The sequence below is a fragment of the Panthera pardus genome, unplaced genomic scaffold, assembly GCF_024362965.1.
Source record: "Panthera pardus isolate Hobbes unplaced genomic scaffold, ASM2436296v1 HiC_scaffold_24, whole genome shotgun sequence".
Taxonomy (NCBI): Eukaryota; Metazoa; Chordata; class Mammalia; order Carnivora; family Felidae; genus Panthera; species Panthera pardus.
Window position 1 is genome coordinate 66,506,368 of NW_026526810.1, and position 15,479 is coordinate 66,521,846.

Consider the following 15,479-nt stretch of genomic DNA (forward strand, 5'->3'; position numbering starts at 1 on the left):
ACTTAGTCGGTTAGGTGTCTCTTGATTTCAGCTCAGATCATGATTTCGTGGTTTGTGAGATCAAGCCCCACATCAGGCTCTGTGCTGACATTGCGGAGCCTGCTTGGGATTCTCTCTCTATCCCTCCCCTCGCTCTCTCATAAATAAATAAACCAAAAAAAAAAAAAATGTCAATTGTACTATATCCTTAAGAACCCATCCATGATTTCTCACTGTACAATGAATAAGATCCAAAAGGATCCTGATCTACAAAAGGATCTATCTGATCTGATGCCGGCCTACTTCTGACACGTCTTAATACTCTCCACCCTGCCTGGCTGGCTGCCTCCAGCCCACTGGCCGCCTTTTTGTTGTTCAAACACACCAAGTCCATTCCCACCTTAGGGCCTTGCCTAAGCTAAACAGCTTACTCTGTCAGCCAGGAAGACTCTTCCCCAGACCTCTGCATGGTGGCAAATTCTCATTCAGGTGTCTGCTTAAATATCACCTCTTCCAACAGGCTTTCCCTTCCTATGGAAGCTAACATGCTCCGGGGGGTTACTTTCTTCAGAGATTTCTCACCACCTGATATTTCCTGGTTTACTTACTTCTCCCTTCTAGATGGTAAGTTCCATGAGGGTAGGAACCCTACTTTCTCTATCATTAGCACCAAGAAAAATGCCCGCCACATAGTCAGTGCATGTCTGTTGAATGAATGAACTCTAGGAAAGACCCTCAGATTTTCCACTCACTGAAGGGGTAGTTTCCCTAAGTCAAGGTCCTTGAGCCAGAGAGGCCACAGTGAATTTCTGCTGGCCTGCAGGCCCGGTGCTGCTCTCACAGATGCCCTCCAGAGCCATCTCTGGTCACAAGCATGTGAAATAGGCGGAGGCTTCCCTGGCCAGTTGGAAGACAACCGATTCTATGTGATTAGCTTCCTCCCCCACAAAGAGATTAAAAAAAATAATAACAGTAATATTACTAAAAGCTATTAAGGTACATATGCCATGGTCCTGGCACTGTGCTAAATGCTTTCATCAATTATTTCATTTAATCTCATTTTGCAGATGAGGCAGCCAAGAAACAGGTTGAGTGAACTGCTAACTGTCACACAACTCCAAGGAGGGGAAACCAGAGGACTGGCGGGGCACAGAGACCTGGGCCCTCCATCTACCTGGATCGTCCCTCAGACCCAGGAAAGGCCAAATGAGCCTCCAGAGGTCTAGCAGTCAGGATTCCGGGGCTCCCTCCAGCTACTAGAAACACCAGGCCTCCCACGCTGCTCCCAGCCTTTTTACCTTGATTACCACACCTTCCTCCCCCTCCGCAACCCCCCCCCCCGCCCCGCTTCCCGTCCCCACCAAACTCACCAGTTCCCCATGCTTCACCATCCCATACTTTTCCCAGTGTCCCAAGTGGCTTGCATCCACTCCAGGTCTTAATTATCAGCCAATCTCTAATGATTAAACCTTTAGCGTTCAAGCCCATGCTTCCAGAAGGGATGTGGTCTCTCCTTCCTTCCTTGGGCCACCTCTAATGCTCACCTTCAGATTCTTTGATTAGGAATGGGTCTTCGGCCTGGCCCCACCCAGCCTGCAGGCCCCCTTTCCCACTTCCCCCCCTCCTCCTAGGGGGCTAGCCAGGCGTGAAGTCAGAGCCATTAAGTAGCTCCGCGTGGGGCTGGATCAGCATGCTAATGAAAATGCAAATCAGCACCTGGGCAAGGGGTGGAGGGCTGGGGGGTGGGGGGAGGTAGCTGGAGAACCGGGAGGGAAGTAAAGGTATTAGATGGAGGGGTTATCCTAGATAACCAGAAAGCAGAAGCCCGAAACTGGGAGAAAGGTGTCTCTCCTACGGAATCCTTGGGGGTAGGGGGTAAATGTGCTGGCTCACGAGGGTCTGACAGTCCACTGTTACCCCTCACAGTGGGGGCCCACCACCCTTTCGCTGCCCCACCTGGTGGGAAGAAGTGAGGCTGGGCAAGCCGGGCTTCTCCCGGGCCCTGCCACCAAGGGCTGACCCGGGTGGTGCTTCATCCCCGCTGGGCTACCGCGCCTACATCACATCGATCAGCTGCTTCCTCCTGGCTCCTGATTCACAACTCCAGATCTAACTTCAGAGGAGGTGCTAGAACGACCTAAGCCCCAAATCCTCTCTCCAAAGCTTCTACTTCCCAGGACTGGAAAAAAACCCAGCTGATTCTTAGTTAGAAACCAAAGGAGTTTAGCTCTGGGCTAGCTCGTGGGTGAGACCCAGACCGCCAAGGGTAGGTCGGCAGCTGTTTAAAATTGCAAATCTCTTCCCCACCTCCCTCCTCCTCCTCTACAGGAAAGAATTTCAATTGCAAATTTATCTCTGCCTCAGTGCACCCCCCAGCTCCCCCCCTTTTCTTCTCCACGCTTCTCCCATCACCCTCTATTTATTACAAACCTTTAACTGCAGCAATGATTTTTTTTTTTCACCTTTTCTTTCCTCCTTCCATTTCCCTCCTCCTCAATCTTTTCCTCCTTCCCTCTCTGAATCTCTGTGTCCCTCTCTTTGCCCTTCCTACCTTGAACTCAGTTTTCAGCTCTTTCTGGAGATGATGCAGAGCCGGATGACAGACCAAGTCACCCTCCACCTACCACCTCCAGGCCAAGAGTCATGTTCACCCTCAGACCACTGCCATTCCTCCTGTAGTTCCGGGCTTTCCTTAAGGGCATCTCCTCTCCCTTGGGGCACATCTCAGAGGTGGGGAAGGGGAGAAGACCACCCTCAAGGGCCCTGGCACTCCCGCCTCTGGGGAAGGGAGGGAGGAAGAGGGCGGTCCAGGTGTAGGGTGGACGTGGGGGACAGTCAAAGGAGAGGTGGCTGCAAGGGCTGGGGCCCAGGAGGAGAGGGGTTGGGGAGACAGCAGGCAGTGGCGGCGGTGTGATTAGAGCGGAGATTGATGTGAAGGGGCGCCACAGACGGCAGAGAGAGTCAATAAAACGAGAGGATCACATTAGAGGCGACAGAGAGAGCTTTAAATTACAAGGCTGCTGCCACCGAGGGGGATGGGAGGAGGCAGGCCTGGAGCCAAGGGAGGGTGGAGAGTTCTGAGGGTGTAGTCATCCCCTGAGATGAATCTTCCAGCTCCAAAATGGCTCAGTCTCCAGAGCTCCCCTGCTGCCCCTTCATTCCATTTCCATCCCTAATGTTTCCTTGCCTCACAGGGGGAGGAGAGGAGTAAGGGGAAGATGGAGAGAAAGCTATGGAGGAATAGAAGAGTTTGTGTGTGTGTGTGTGTGTGTGTGTGTGTGTGTGTGTGTGTTGTTTTGTTTTGTTTTGTTTTTACTATTGCCCTCTTCCTCTTTCCAGAGCCGGGTCCATGGTTATTGCTCAGGATGAGAAGAGAAGGCTGGAAGTGCTACTTTCAAAGCTCAGCTAGGGAGGAGTTGCCCCCCAAACATAATCACTGAACTGCAAACATTGTTCCATGGTAGGTGTGCAGAAATGCACCCAGTAAATAGCTGGACAAGAATTCCTCCTTCTTGATAAATGCTCCCTATTCGGGGGGCAGATCCACCGTGCTTAAAACAGGAAGAAGCCGGGGAGCTGGGAGGCTCCAAGACGGACAGTAGACCCAGAAAGTTACCGAGAGAGAGAAAGATGTTAAGAGATGGACTGAAAGGCTTGGATATGAAGTTACGGACGTCTGAAAAGGTGGGCTCTGAGACCGCACAAGGCAGGGAGAACACAGTGAGGCACAAGAGCCAAAGGAGCAAGGGCAAAGGAAGGACCGAAGAAACGCGGCCCGAGGACAGAGAGACTCTATCCCTCCCCGAGGAGGAACTAGGGCACGGGTGCAGCAAATGGAGGCAAAGCCAGCGACGGGAGCTCCCGTCTGGAGCCCGGCAAGACCAGGGCTACCCTTGGATGGCGCCCCCTTCCGCCCCAAGCAGGCCACCGAGAGGAGAAGAAACACTACTGCTCCCTAGTGGTTATGGAAGGAACATCACCAAGGAGAAAACATGCCAGGCCGGGCGAACAGATTGCCTTTCTCTTCCCCCTCCTCTCCTTAAACCAGAATCCCACTTAAAGCAAAATCCCACTCCCTTCTTTTCTCCAGACGCAAGGACATGGCAAAGACTTTCCCAGAAAGTCTACCAGATGCCACCAGCATATTTGCTTAAAATTTGCATACAATGATTTCCACATCAGAGCCTTCCAAACAGTTTTGCCTTTCACTTTTCCAACTGTTGGATCTATCCCCTCTCCCTTACTGAAGAGTCCATTTTTAGGACCTTTCCTCTTCTTCTTCCTCTGTCTGAAATTCTTGCCTAGGGCACTGCCCTCTTCCACACTCATTTTGCCTCTTGCCCCTTTTTGTCTCAACCTGTTGCTTTTAAGAGGCAGAAGCCTTGGAGAAGAGGGGAAAAGAAAAAGGAAATATAGAGTGCCCTGCCTAACAGGGATTGTTTGGTATAGACAATAAACTCTAACTTGATGAGCTTGATTTTTAAAGCAGTGTAAGAACATGGGCTATGGATTCATGCAGCCCCAGGTTCAGTGCTGGGCTGCTTCCCCCACTCACCAGCTATGCAACCTTGGTAAGTTACTTGCAACCTGGGAAAATGGGAAGAATGATCCCTTCCTTCCTGGCCTTCTGGGTGATCAGTCAGGCTGGTTCTTTTCCTTCTGTCTTGGCTAGCTCCTCCCACAGAGCAGAGTGAGGTGTTCCCAGGTGGGTGACAACTTTCCTTCTGCTTCGCTCCTTCTTGACCAGGACTCATCCTCTAATTTCTGCCCTTTTCAAAAACGGAGGGGAGAGTCTTCAGTGGCCAGGATTTAAAGCTAAGTCTGCCCAGCAGCAGATTTCATTTCTCACTTGGCCCTCTCGATTGCCAGGCCTCGAGACACCCCATCATCTGAGAGCAGAGAATGGAAGCCTTGCCCAGGCTCACAGTTGGACCGGGTGCAAAAGCAGTTAATACCTGGATCAAAACTATATGGCCACTCCCTTCATTTAAAACTATCATTTTCTCAGGGCGCCTGGATGGTTCAGTCGATTAAATGTCCAACTCTTGAGTTTGTGGGTTCCTTGCTGACAGTGTGATGCCTGCTTGGGATTCTCTATCTCTGCTCCCTCCCCTGCTCTCTCTCGCTCTCTCAAAATAAAAAAATAAACTATCATTTTCCCCCTCACACTCCCCCCCCAAAAAACCGAAAAACACTATCATTTTCTATCTCTAAATCTTCCCTTCCTATTCAAAAGGAAACAAGAGGTACTCCTATTCCTCCATTCTTTTTTTTCATATTTCAAGTTTTTATTTAAATTCTAGTAAATAAGAGAGGCACCTGGGTGGCTCCATCGGTTGAGCGTCCGATCAGCTCAGGTCATGATCCCACAGTTTGTGGGTTCAAGCCCCGTGTCAGGCTCTGTGCTGACAGCTCAGAGCCTGGAGCCTGCTTCGGATTCTGTCTCTCTCTCTCTCTCTCTCTCTCTCTCTCTCTCTCTCTGCTCTTCCCCCACTCATGCTCTGTCTCTCTCAAAAATAAAAAAATAAACAAAAAAAATTTAAAAAATAAATTCTAGTAAATAACATATATTGTAATATTAGTTTCAGCAGTACCTATTCCTCCATTTCAATCCTACCTACCTCTCCTAGACCTCTCCATCTCCCCCCACCCCAAATATTTGGGAGTGTTTACTTTGTGAAATATGTTTGTCCAAAAGACAGAAAATGAGAGTTGGCAGGGAATGAAGCACTTAGGCAGGAGAAGGTGTGTCATAGAGGGTAAAGAAAGAGACAGCTAAGGTAGAGAGGAAGAGGGAAGAAGAAGGGAGGGAAAGGGAGAGGCAGGGAAGTTGGGGGATGGGGCCAAATCTTGATCCACAAGTGTGATTATTGAATCTCATGGAGGCCTCCCGGCTTTGGCATCAGATTGGGCAGGGGGCCTGTCCCCAGTGAGAGGGATGGAGCCCAGGAACTGTGTCTTACACCTTGCAAGATGCTTCGGGTGGGCATAATGGAACTAGGTGAGATGTGAGGAGAAAGCAGAGGCAGAGAGGAGGAAGATGGGGATAGGCTGGGAGCAGACGGGTCAAAGGGAAGCTGTGGACTAAAACCACAACCAGCTAGTGGAACATCCATCCACATTTGCCTTACTTTGTTGAGTGGGCTGCAGGGTGTCTGCTGCTGGAGGGGTGGACGTGCTGGAGAGGAGTGGACCCTCTTGCCCATGCATCTCCTTTAATGACACCACAAGCGTTAGGACAGCCGTGTGGAGCTGTGTGATCTTGTAGGTGCCCCTGGGAGACTCAGGCTCGGACAACTCCACAAAGCCAGCTCTGAACCCTTTTATATGAGGGCAGGGAGTAGTGTTCTTGAGTTCAGATTCAGGAACCTATCTGCTCCTGGCATAGAGGACCTCTGTAGAAGGTCCCTGCACTTGAAAGGAATTACACACAATTCTTTAGAATTAATAGAAAGAATACCATTGTAATATAAATAAAACCTTCTGATTCTTGGAGTCTACGTGAACCTTGTCATAGTAATGGCTCCATTTAAATAGTGTTACAACAAGACAACTAATAATAATAGTATCCTTAAATGTTAACCATGTGCCAGCACTGTGCCGAGCCCTGGAAATTGCATCCCCTAATTCTCCACTACAATCTGATGAAATAGATACAGCCATTCATTCCCATTTTACAAACATGGAAACAGACATTGATGGGGAAAGGAATTTTCAAGGTCTCACACCTGGAAAGATGTGGAGTCTAGACTGGACTCCCGTAGCCTGACCCCAGCACTCAGCTCTTGGGTTAATTTGCTAGCTTCTGAACTCTGGCTGCTGTGCATTTTGAATAAGGTCTTTGAGGTTTTTGTGTGTTACTCTGTCCTATGTGTGTCCCCTTGAGCATATAAGCTGTCAGGCTCCTCTTTGAGCTTGAAGGTGTTAGATGGCTGCTCTCAGTTTCTTAGTAAAAGATGAGCCAGAACAGGACCACTGCTTTGTGCAACTCCAGGGGGTGCTATTCACATTGCAGTCAATGAGGGGCTCTGGCCATTCCTTTTGTGTGTTTGTGTTTGGGGGGTGGCTGGAGATAGAAATCAAAAGGTAGGGGATATGCGTATTAATTTATGATAATGTCTCTTAAAGCTGGAAGTCTACACATATGCATCCATAATAACATATGAGCTTCAAGACAAGCAGCAGAGCATTCTTGTAGAACTTGGCCTTTAGGGTCAGACAGACCTGAAATCAAATTTTAGTTGTCTGCATTATGTAAATGACCTCAGGTGGGTTGCTTAAAAACTGTTTCGTTGTATACAGAATGGGGAATAGTTCCTCATGGAGTTGTGTCCGTTGAGATGATCATTATCCAGGCCAGCACTTTGGGATCAATAAATAGAAACGATAGTTATTCACTCACGTGCCTTATTTCCTGAGTTGGGGTGTACGTGTGTGTTCACTGCTTTCTGATTGCGTGCGTGGCTGAGGGCGTAGGTGTCTGTCCCGGCACATCTTCGGGGTTCGTGAAGGCGCTAGCTGTCAGACCTCCAGCTGGGGCTGGGTCTCCCCGGGCCCTAGTTCTTGCCCGCGTGGGCCCGGGGCTGCTCGCTGGGCCGCGGGCGGCGGGGCTGCCCGGTGCGGGTGTGTTGCCGCGTGCCTGTTTGTGCTCGGCGGCCCGGCTGGCGCGGGCGTGTTTGGGGTGGTGGTAATTACTGGGATGGCCCAGCCCTAATGAGTGTGATCCCGTTACACTCTCACCGCCTCTAATGGAGCTAACCTCATTTCACAGCCATTAGAGATGGAGATGAGGCCCCGCCCACTGGCCCCGCCAGCTGCAGCTCCCGCAGCCCCGGCCACGTTCTTTCCCTCCGGCTCGCCATTTCCCGGTGCCAGCTCTCCTTCTCCCGCCCGGTCTTCTGCTCCTCCTTCCAGGCTTCCCTGCCCTGTTCTCCATTGTTCTTTTCCCTCCCGTCTTGCCGCCGCTCTCTCCTCTCCCCTACTCTTGGCGCGTCCCCTTCCCTCGGCCTCCTCCCTGCCTGAGTTCCTCCTCCTCGCTCGGGTCCGCTCGGCCCCCGCGTCTCCACTTCCCGGTCCTCTCCTCCGCGCCCCTCCCCCGCCCTTCCCCGCCGATGGCCCTCCCCTCCCCCACGTTGCCCCGTCTGGCCAGAGGACAAATCTCAAGGGGAAACCAGCAAAGACAAACAAGGAGCAGTGACTTCATTATCGTCGTTAATTTGCCACTTCAGTTCCTCCCACAAGGGTCAAAGCCAGCACGGCTTGAACTCAGGACTGCCACAGAGGCTGAGCCAGAGCTGCCTTTTCCGCCTGAAGCCTCTCCCCAGCCACTCTCCTTCCCTCCTCCTCCCCACAGCCTTCGTTTCCCGGCAGGGGGTCAGGCTCCCGGTTTTGCTCTTCCCATTTCTTTACCCGGCCGCGCAGTCTACCGCCCTCCTTTCTTTTTCATTTAAATTGTGGCCTTCACGTCGGCTCCAAGTCACATGGTTTTTACCTCGGACTCCCTTCCTCGGTCATACTCAGCCTGCCCCCGCTTCTCCCACTCCTCCCTGCCCTTATCCCTCCCTGCCCTTATCCCTCCCACACTCCTTTCTTGGCCTGCCTCGGTCTCTCTAACCTCAAGTGCACTCCTCTCCCGGAAGCACCAGGATTTACCTCTGGGTTTTGAAAATCCCGGGAGAAACAAGATGGAAGAAGGCATTCCGGCCCAAGTAGGCCAGTGGTCCAGAACCTGGAAGTGGCTGGACAGAATGGAAGACAGTTGCCAGGGGGGGCGGACAGGCCCATGAGTCAGAGGAGGTAGCAGAATCTGGATTCAGACACCCCACACCCAAGACACACTGGGCCCCAGAGAAACAACCTCCCAGAGACCAGAGAGAAAAAGGAGGACAGAGCCATAAGACTGAGCTGGGGGGGTGGTCACTGGCAAAACAAGGACTGAAAATTTTGAGGATAGAAAGGGCATGTATCCCATTCGTTCCTCAGGGAAACCCCATCTAACACTTCTGTCCCACCCTCTGCCTTCCTTCACTGAGAAGCCAAATGACTGGCAATTGACTCCTAACCTTTTGTCCGATCCCAGCCCCAGAGGGAGAGGCTGAGGGTAGCAGGCTGTGACTGGAGGAGGCACTAGGGAAATGTCCACACATGAAGTAAAAATTTCTGACCCACACCCATCCTGCCCCACTGCCTGCAGGTCAACACACTACACTGAACTAGACACTGCATACATTTACCTTCTTCTCTGAGAAGAGAGCTCTTGCTACTATGTCCTCCTAATTGCACAGGCGCCTGTGCAAGCACCGTTCCAGTGGATGGCCCTGATGTGACTCCAAGGCTAGAAGCTTAGCTTTAATGTAATCCCTTATTCCTGTCCAAACACAGAGGCCGCTCCTGTTCTCTCACTTGACTTTGAAAGAAAAATTTTAAGGGATACCAAGCTGTGTCAGGAGGAATTAGTAAAAGATGTCTCCTTCCAGGGACATGCAGCCTGCACTTCAGTGGTATAGCTTGGTGACAGAACAGGTGGATCTTAGCCCTGTCCCCTCTTAACTGGGCATCCTGAACGACCTAACAGAGGCCCTGGTCTCTGGACTAGTTCCTACAAGAGGGGGCTACTGAGAGCCAATGGGATTACCTCGGTGGTGGGGGGGGAGGGAGTGGGGGTGCTGGAAGGCCCTCTAAATCTTTAACCCCTGTCACATGAGCCTGGGGTGGAGGAGGGGTGGGCAGGCAGTCCCCTGGGGCATTCCCCAGAGAGGCAAGGGGCTCTGGGAAAGTGAGTGGTGGGATGACTGAGAAGCCAGAGAAGAAAGATGGAAAAATCAATGAAATGAGTTTCTAACGGTGAGGTAAAGGACCGCCGTGTCGACAGCCTGTCGCCTGCTGCAAAATATGAGCTGCCCAAGTCCATGGTGGCGGCTGACAGTGCATCCAGCCGCCACTGCCCTCCCTTCGGGGTGCCCCCCTCCTCAGGACTCTCCAGTCACCCTAGCCTTTCTTATTATAGCCAGATTCTCTCCCCCAGGGCTCCCAGGTTGCTTGCTCCCTTCCAGGTCTTCTTTCCTAGAGTCCCAATCCATTCAGAGTCCTTCTGACTCTTCACCACAGAAACGGGACAGGTTATAATCCCTGACTAGTGCATCTTTCTCTAAACCTTCTGTGTATTGAGACCTCTCTGCAGATTTCATTCAGAGTTGTGGTGAGCTCTGCATCACTTGCCTCCCTCCCCACCTTCCAGATACCTCTGGACTCTTTCAACAGTGAGCAATCAGGCATCAAGGCCATCCCTCACCGGGTTCTTACATCCAGGTCTGTGCCTCCTGCTTGTTGGCCTACTTGGCCAATGCTGACTTCCTTGGAGTTGCCTGGATTGGGACAAGGTGTTTAGGATGGCCCTGGTGTTGCTTTATGAACTCTTTGTCACATGGCGGGAAGGGCAGGGGTATGATGGGTTCAATTGTGGTTTCATGATTGGGAATGCAGTCGGCCCGGGATGCCACTTCCAATTCAAATCCACCCACTCTGTCTTTGGAAACAGCTCCCAACCTTTTCTGGAAACCACCTCCTTTCTCCACCCTCCTCCACATCTTCCTCTTGGGCTCCTAAGATTGTTCATTCATGTTTTCTTCCTATTATCTCTACAAAGATTCCCTGGATCAGACCCTGGAGTCAACCCTCCAAGTGTGGCTGCCCTGAGCTGACTCCGGGTGTGCCCCTGACCTAGTCTCTCCTCTCTCTACCTGAGATCTCAGTGTTGATCAGAAAACTCCCCTCCAGACCTTTCCTTCAGTTTCTACTTTCCCGACTTGCCCACTTATGCAGACTTAGGCCTGAAGGTTGGGGTAAGAGGGAGGTGGGAAACTCTTTTCCCTAGCTTTTCCCTATTATTCAACATTCGATCAACAGATATGAAGCATCTTCTATGTGACAGACGCTGGGCGAGGTGCTGGGAAAACAGTCAGAAAGAAGATGGACAAGGCCCCTGCTCATAAGACCATCATGACTCACCCTGGGTCTCTCACCCAACAGCTTCATCTCTCCAACTTAAAGCAGCCCCAGCCAAATTCCACTGTGCCCGCTGCCATTTCAGAACCCTCCTCTTTATCCCTGCATCAGGTTACATTCACACAGCTCTGATCTCTTGTCTTTGCATTTACAGCTTCAGTCTCCACTCCTAAACCCAGAGCTAGGTTCATCTTACATTTTCAATAGCTCTCCTCCCTGCTCATAACGCCCGTCTCATGTTCTGTAACTGCCATTTCCAGTTTTCTTCCTTTTTTGCCTGTCTTTCAGTCCTACCACCCAGTCTTCAATGCCCCCTGTCTCCCAAGTTCCCTTCTCTTGCTCCTGCAGGATCTAGTGAACCTTGGGCAATCAAATACAAGATCTCACTCTGAGCTAAGACCCAGGAATCCTACAGATCAGATTCAGGCCCCGGCCCCATACGTGTACAGCTCCAGCAAAGCAGCAAGTTCTTCCTCTATGTGTTTCAAGGTAACACCAGCTGCTCTGACATCATGGAGGGAGGAACCCTGTCAGGTTGCCAAGGCAACACCAGCAATTTATGACATCAGAGGCTTGAGATCTTTGGTTCTCAGGGGGCTAGAAAGATTCAAGTTCCTGTCAGGTAAAGTAAATGGGATTTCTACTTTTTTCATCTCTTTGCTTGGGTCCCCCTGGCTTGGGAATGAAATGCAAAGGCCTCTGGTGGGGTAGTGAGGGATGTGCCCAGTGGAATGAATGCTCGGAAGCTTCTCTTTCTGTCTCTCTTCACCAGTATCTCTGAGGGCTCTCTGCCTCTCCTTTGGCATCTCTCTCTTGTGGGGCTTCACCCAGTGGTATTTCTGCTATGCCTTTTTCCAAATCACCCCTCCTGCAGCGCTCTCTTTGCACCGGTCACGCTGGGTCCCCTTCACACCAGAGGCATTTGTTTCCTTTGATACCTCATCCTCTCCTTTTTCCCCCTACCAAGCTCTGTGCAGCTCTGATCTGCTTCAGCACTCCTCCGCTTGCCTTCCATTTACCTTCTTTGTACCATACTCTTTTTCCACCTCATATTATTCTTCAGTTCCTCCCTTCCCCCACTTTACAATTGTATTCATTGCATATTGCCTTTTCTGTTGACCTCCTCTTGAGGAATACTCTATCATTTCTCTCCATCTTCTGTATCGCTATCAAGTCATGTTTTATTTCATTCTCCCAATCACCCCTCGGTTCCTTCCCTGCCCCCATTCCGCATGGATTTTCTTCCCTTCCTTTTGCACATCCCTCACGTCATGCATTTCTCTACCCCATACATTTATTGCACCCGGCCTCTCCTTCCTTTCTGGAACACTGTTCACCTCGGAAATCTTCCATCTTCTGCCCCTATCTACCTCCTCCTTTTACCCTTCCAAGCTCCAAGGGCTGGAAAACAATGATGGGCTTAACACAAGGTAAACTCCCCAGACTCTTTATCCACCTTTCCCATTCTTTAGGCTGAATGAACCTGGCCTCTTGCACAAGATAGCTTCTGTCATATGAATGAAAACGGCCACATAAAGGATCGTGCTGAATCCAAATATGATAATAACAGGGGGGCCAGGAAGAAGATGAACTAGAAAGTGAAGAAAAAGCCACTGATATCTAGAATGACCTGAAGGATGAGAGGCAACCAAGCAGGGTGGAGTTCAGAGTCCTAGAGAATGTCCCCTTACAAAATCAAAGTTGACAGTTAATGGACATAATGGCCCTGACTGATGAAGGGGTTATATGCCCCTGGAAGCCCATTAAATTGATTTCTTGGCCTGTTTATGTGCCTTCACAAACCATACTCCCTACCTCTCCCAGCCCCTTCCTCTCTGGTACCTTTTGCTGCTGAGGTTAAAATGCTCAGTGAGAGGATAAGGGATAAGAGGGAATTAGGGTGATCAAGGATAAAAGGTAGGCAGAGGGCAGGTTATGGGAACAAAGGTAAAGAATAGGCAAGGGAGACCACGGGAGATAGGAATGCAAAAAAGGGGGTGAAACAAAATGGGGAAATGAAAAAATATACAATGGCCAAGTGAGGGAAGGGAGGAAATCAAGTCAGCAAGGAAGAGGTTTGCGGTGGGAAGCTCCTGGAGAGGCAGATGACACACAGGAGACCAAAGGTCCTGGTGGGTGAGACAGGCACATGGCAAAGGAGACAGTCAACAATGCTAGAAGTTCCAAAGCTTCCCGGGTGAAGGTGGAAGAGGAGTCGGTCCTGGCTGTGCTGAAAGGGTACCTGAGTCCTTGGGAGAGATACATCTGCTCCATCCCTCAGACTCTTTGCAGGCCCCTGACCAGTGACTACCACAACCATAAGCATGAAAAAAGTAGCCTGAGAAGGCCAGAGATCTCATAAGGACCCCAAAAGAGAGGGCATGGAGTCCTAGATGGTCCTAGACAGACAAGTCAGGGAGCCAAGGCATGACAGTGACAGGGACACACTGCGAGAGGATCACTCGGATAGGAAGAGTCACATGCGGACACAGTGACACACAGACCCAGGGATGGATGGGTGGGGAGAATGAATGAGGTGAAAAAATGACAAAATCAAGAGGCAGGGACACATGGACAGAGATCAGCGGGGCTACAGGCACATCGAGACCACGCGTGGTCCAGCGCTCAAAAATGATAGGGTTACTCTGAGAGGGGGGCAGACAAGAGCGCATGGAGAGTTGGGGGGCCAGGAGAGACACACTTCACCTTGAATGGAGCAGTGGCCTCCCCTCACCTACTCGCACCTTTCCAAAAAAAAAGGCAAACAAACAAACAAACAAAAAAAACCCCAGCTCAACTTCAGGCAAAAACGAAGATCGAAGATTAAGAGTATCCATATCCCCTCCCACCCACCCCCACCCCCACCCCCACCCCCACCCCCAGCACGCTAGCCCATCCATTAGCCCGTCCGCCTGCCGCGGTTCCCGATCCCGCAGCCGGCGCGGGGCGGCCGAGACCCAGGCCCCTCCGGGCTGACAGCTCCGAGCCCTCACTCACCCGGCCTCCCCTTCCCTCCGGGACCCCCGCTACCCGCACACCTCGGCGCGGTCCGTCTAGGCTCTCGTTACCCTCCGTCTGTCCGGCTGGCTCCTGGTCCAGCCTCGAAGCCTTTCCCTTCGCCGTCTCTCCCTCCACCCCTGCATCTCTATCACCCACCCACTACCATCCTCGCTCGCACGCCCCCTCCCCCCTACCCGTGCCCCTCCTCCTCAAGCTCTCGGTCTGTCTGTCCGTCCGTCCGTGTCCCCTCCCCCAGCCCCTTCCCGTCCCTCTCCGTGCCCTCCAGCGGCAGTCTCCGAGCGCCTCCTCTCCCCTCCGTCTTCAGCTTCCAAAGAGCAAGGAAAGGAAGAAGAGAGAGAGGGAGAGGAGAAAAAAACCAACCCAGCAGCATCGGAAATCGATGCACTTACACCTCAGCTGGAAGCAGGGACGGGAGTCGAACCGCGGCCGCCGAGCAGCGCGAGGCGGGGAGGGGAGGGGGCGGCTCTTGGAAGGGACTTCTCCGATGTGTTGATTCCTTTTTTTTTTCCCCTCCTCCTCCCTCCCTCCAGCGCTCACTCCGGGGCGTCGGGGACGGAGATGGAAAAAAATAAATAAATAAATTCACGGCGGTGAGGGAAGTGAAGGAAAATAATCAATGCTATTTGGCTGCGGCTGAAGTGTTTTCCCGGCTTCGTGAGGGGGTTTCCATTGATTCACCCTGGGCACTCGCTCGCTCCCTGCCTCCTCCTCCTCCTCGCCCTCCTCCTCCTCCTCCTCGCCCTCCTCCTCCTCCTCCTCCTCCTCGCCCTCCTCCTCCTCCTCCTCCTCCTCGCCCTCACTCCTCCGCCTCATTCACTGGCTGGAGCCGAGGCGTCCCACACAATGGAATAATCAATACCCAGGCGCCCGGGGCCGCCCCACTGAGCAGGTGCAGCGGCCCGCCCGCCGCAGTGAATGCCGGTATTTGTAGTCCATCCGTCCCCGCTCCCACCCAGCGGCCAGCGAGCGCTGAGTGCCTGCGCTGGACCTGATACCCCAGGGCAGGCCAGCCAGCGGGCGGGGCCACTTTGCAAGATTGTGGCGCCGGGTCCAAGCCAGTGCTTGCAAAGGGGGCCGGAGCCTTTAAACTCTTTCTGGTGTTTTTCTCCTTTTTTTATCCTGCCTACAGAAACCATACATGTGTTTTGTTATTTTGTTTTAAATCAGCTCTAGAGCAAGCCCCGGCTTTTACCAGCCTCCCAAAGCCACCCCAGGCCTATCTCTCTCTTTTTTTTTTTTCCACTCCCTTCTTCCTGCCTTATTAGTCCCCCTCCTTTCCGGTTGGGTATTAGAAACTTCTCTTCCACAGCAGTTACTCTGAAGTCTCTGAGAGCTTGTCTCCACAGAGAGTTGGATGGGGGAAGGGGAGGTTCTGGCTCCTGGTCCTCATCTTCAGTTTATAAGCTCTTTTATATTGTAATAATAATAACTGCTAAGGTTTATTGAGTGCACAGAAACAGTTTCCAAGACCTTTT

At 51.8% G+C, this 15,479-nt stretch overlaps 1 protein-coding gene and 2 long non-coding RNA genes across 17 annotated transcripts in view; 2 read left to right on the plus strand and 1 right to left on the minus strand.

The window, feature by feature from the left end:
- Positions 1-4,456, plus strand: part of LOC109255015 (uncharacterized) — a 30,364-nt gene extending 25,908 nt beyond the window's left edge. For 6 of the 8 annotated variants that reach the window (XR_008417151.1, XR_008417147.1, XR_008417149.1 and 3 more), the window contains 3 exons: positions 500-603; positions 1,047-2,709; positions 3,319-4,456. This is a non-coding gene — a long non-coding RNA (uncharacterized LOC109255015). The remainder of the gene's footprint in view (positions 1-499; positions 604-1,046; positions 2,710-3,318) is intronic. The other 2 variants (XR_002075070.2, XR_008417152.1) reach the window with 1 other exon arrangement.
- The window catches only part of ZFHX2 (zinc finger homeobox 2), a 31,605-nt gene that overhangs the window by 14,496 nt on the left and 1,630 nt on the right, over positions 1-15,479 (minus strand). Inside the window, exon 1 of one of the 8 annotated variants that reach the window (XM_019429375.2) lies at positions 14,394-14,738. The exons of 1 other annotated variant lie outside the window; for it this stretch is intronic. The gene's annotated coding sequence lies outside the window, so the exon portion shown is untranslated. 6 more of the 8 variants (XM_019429379.2, XM_019429378.2, XM_019429376.2 and 3 more) reach the window with 6 other exon arrangements.
- LOC109255016 (uncharacterized) lies at positions 11,534-12,769 on the plus strand. The gene is made up of 2 exons (XR_002075073.2): positions 11,534-11,605; positions 12,456-12,769. It is a non-coding gene; the product is annotated as an uncharacterized LOC109255016 (long non-coding RNA).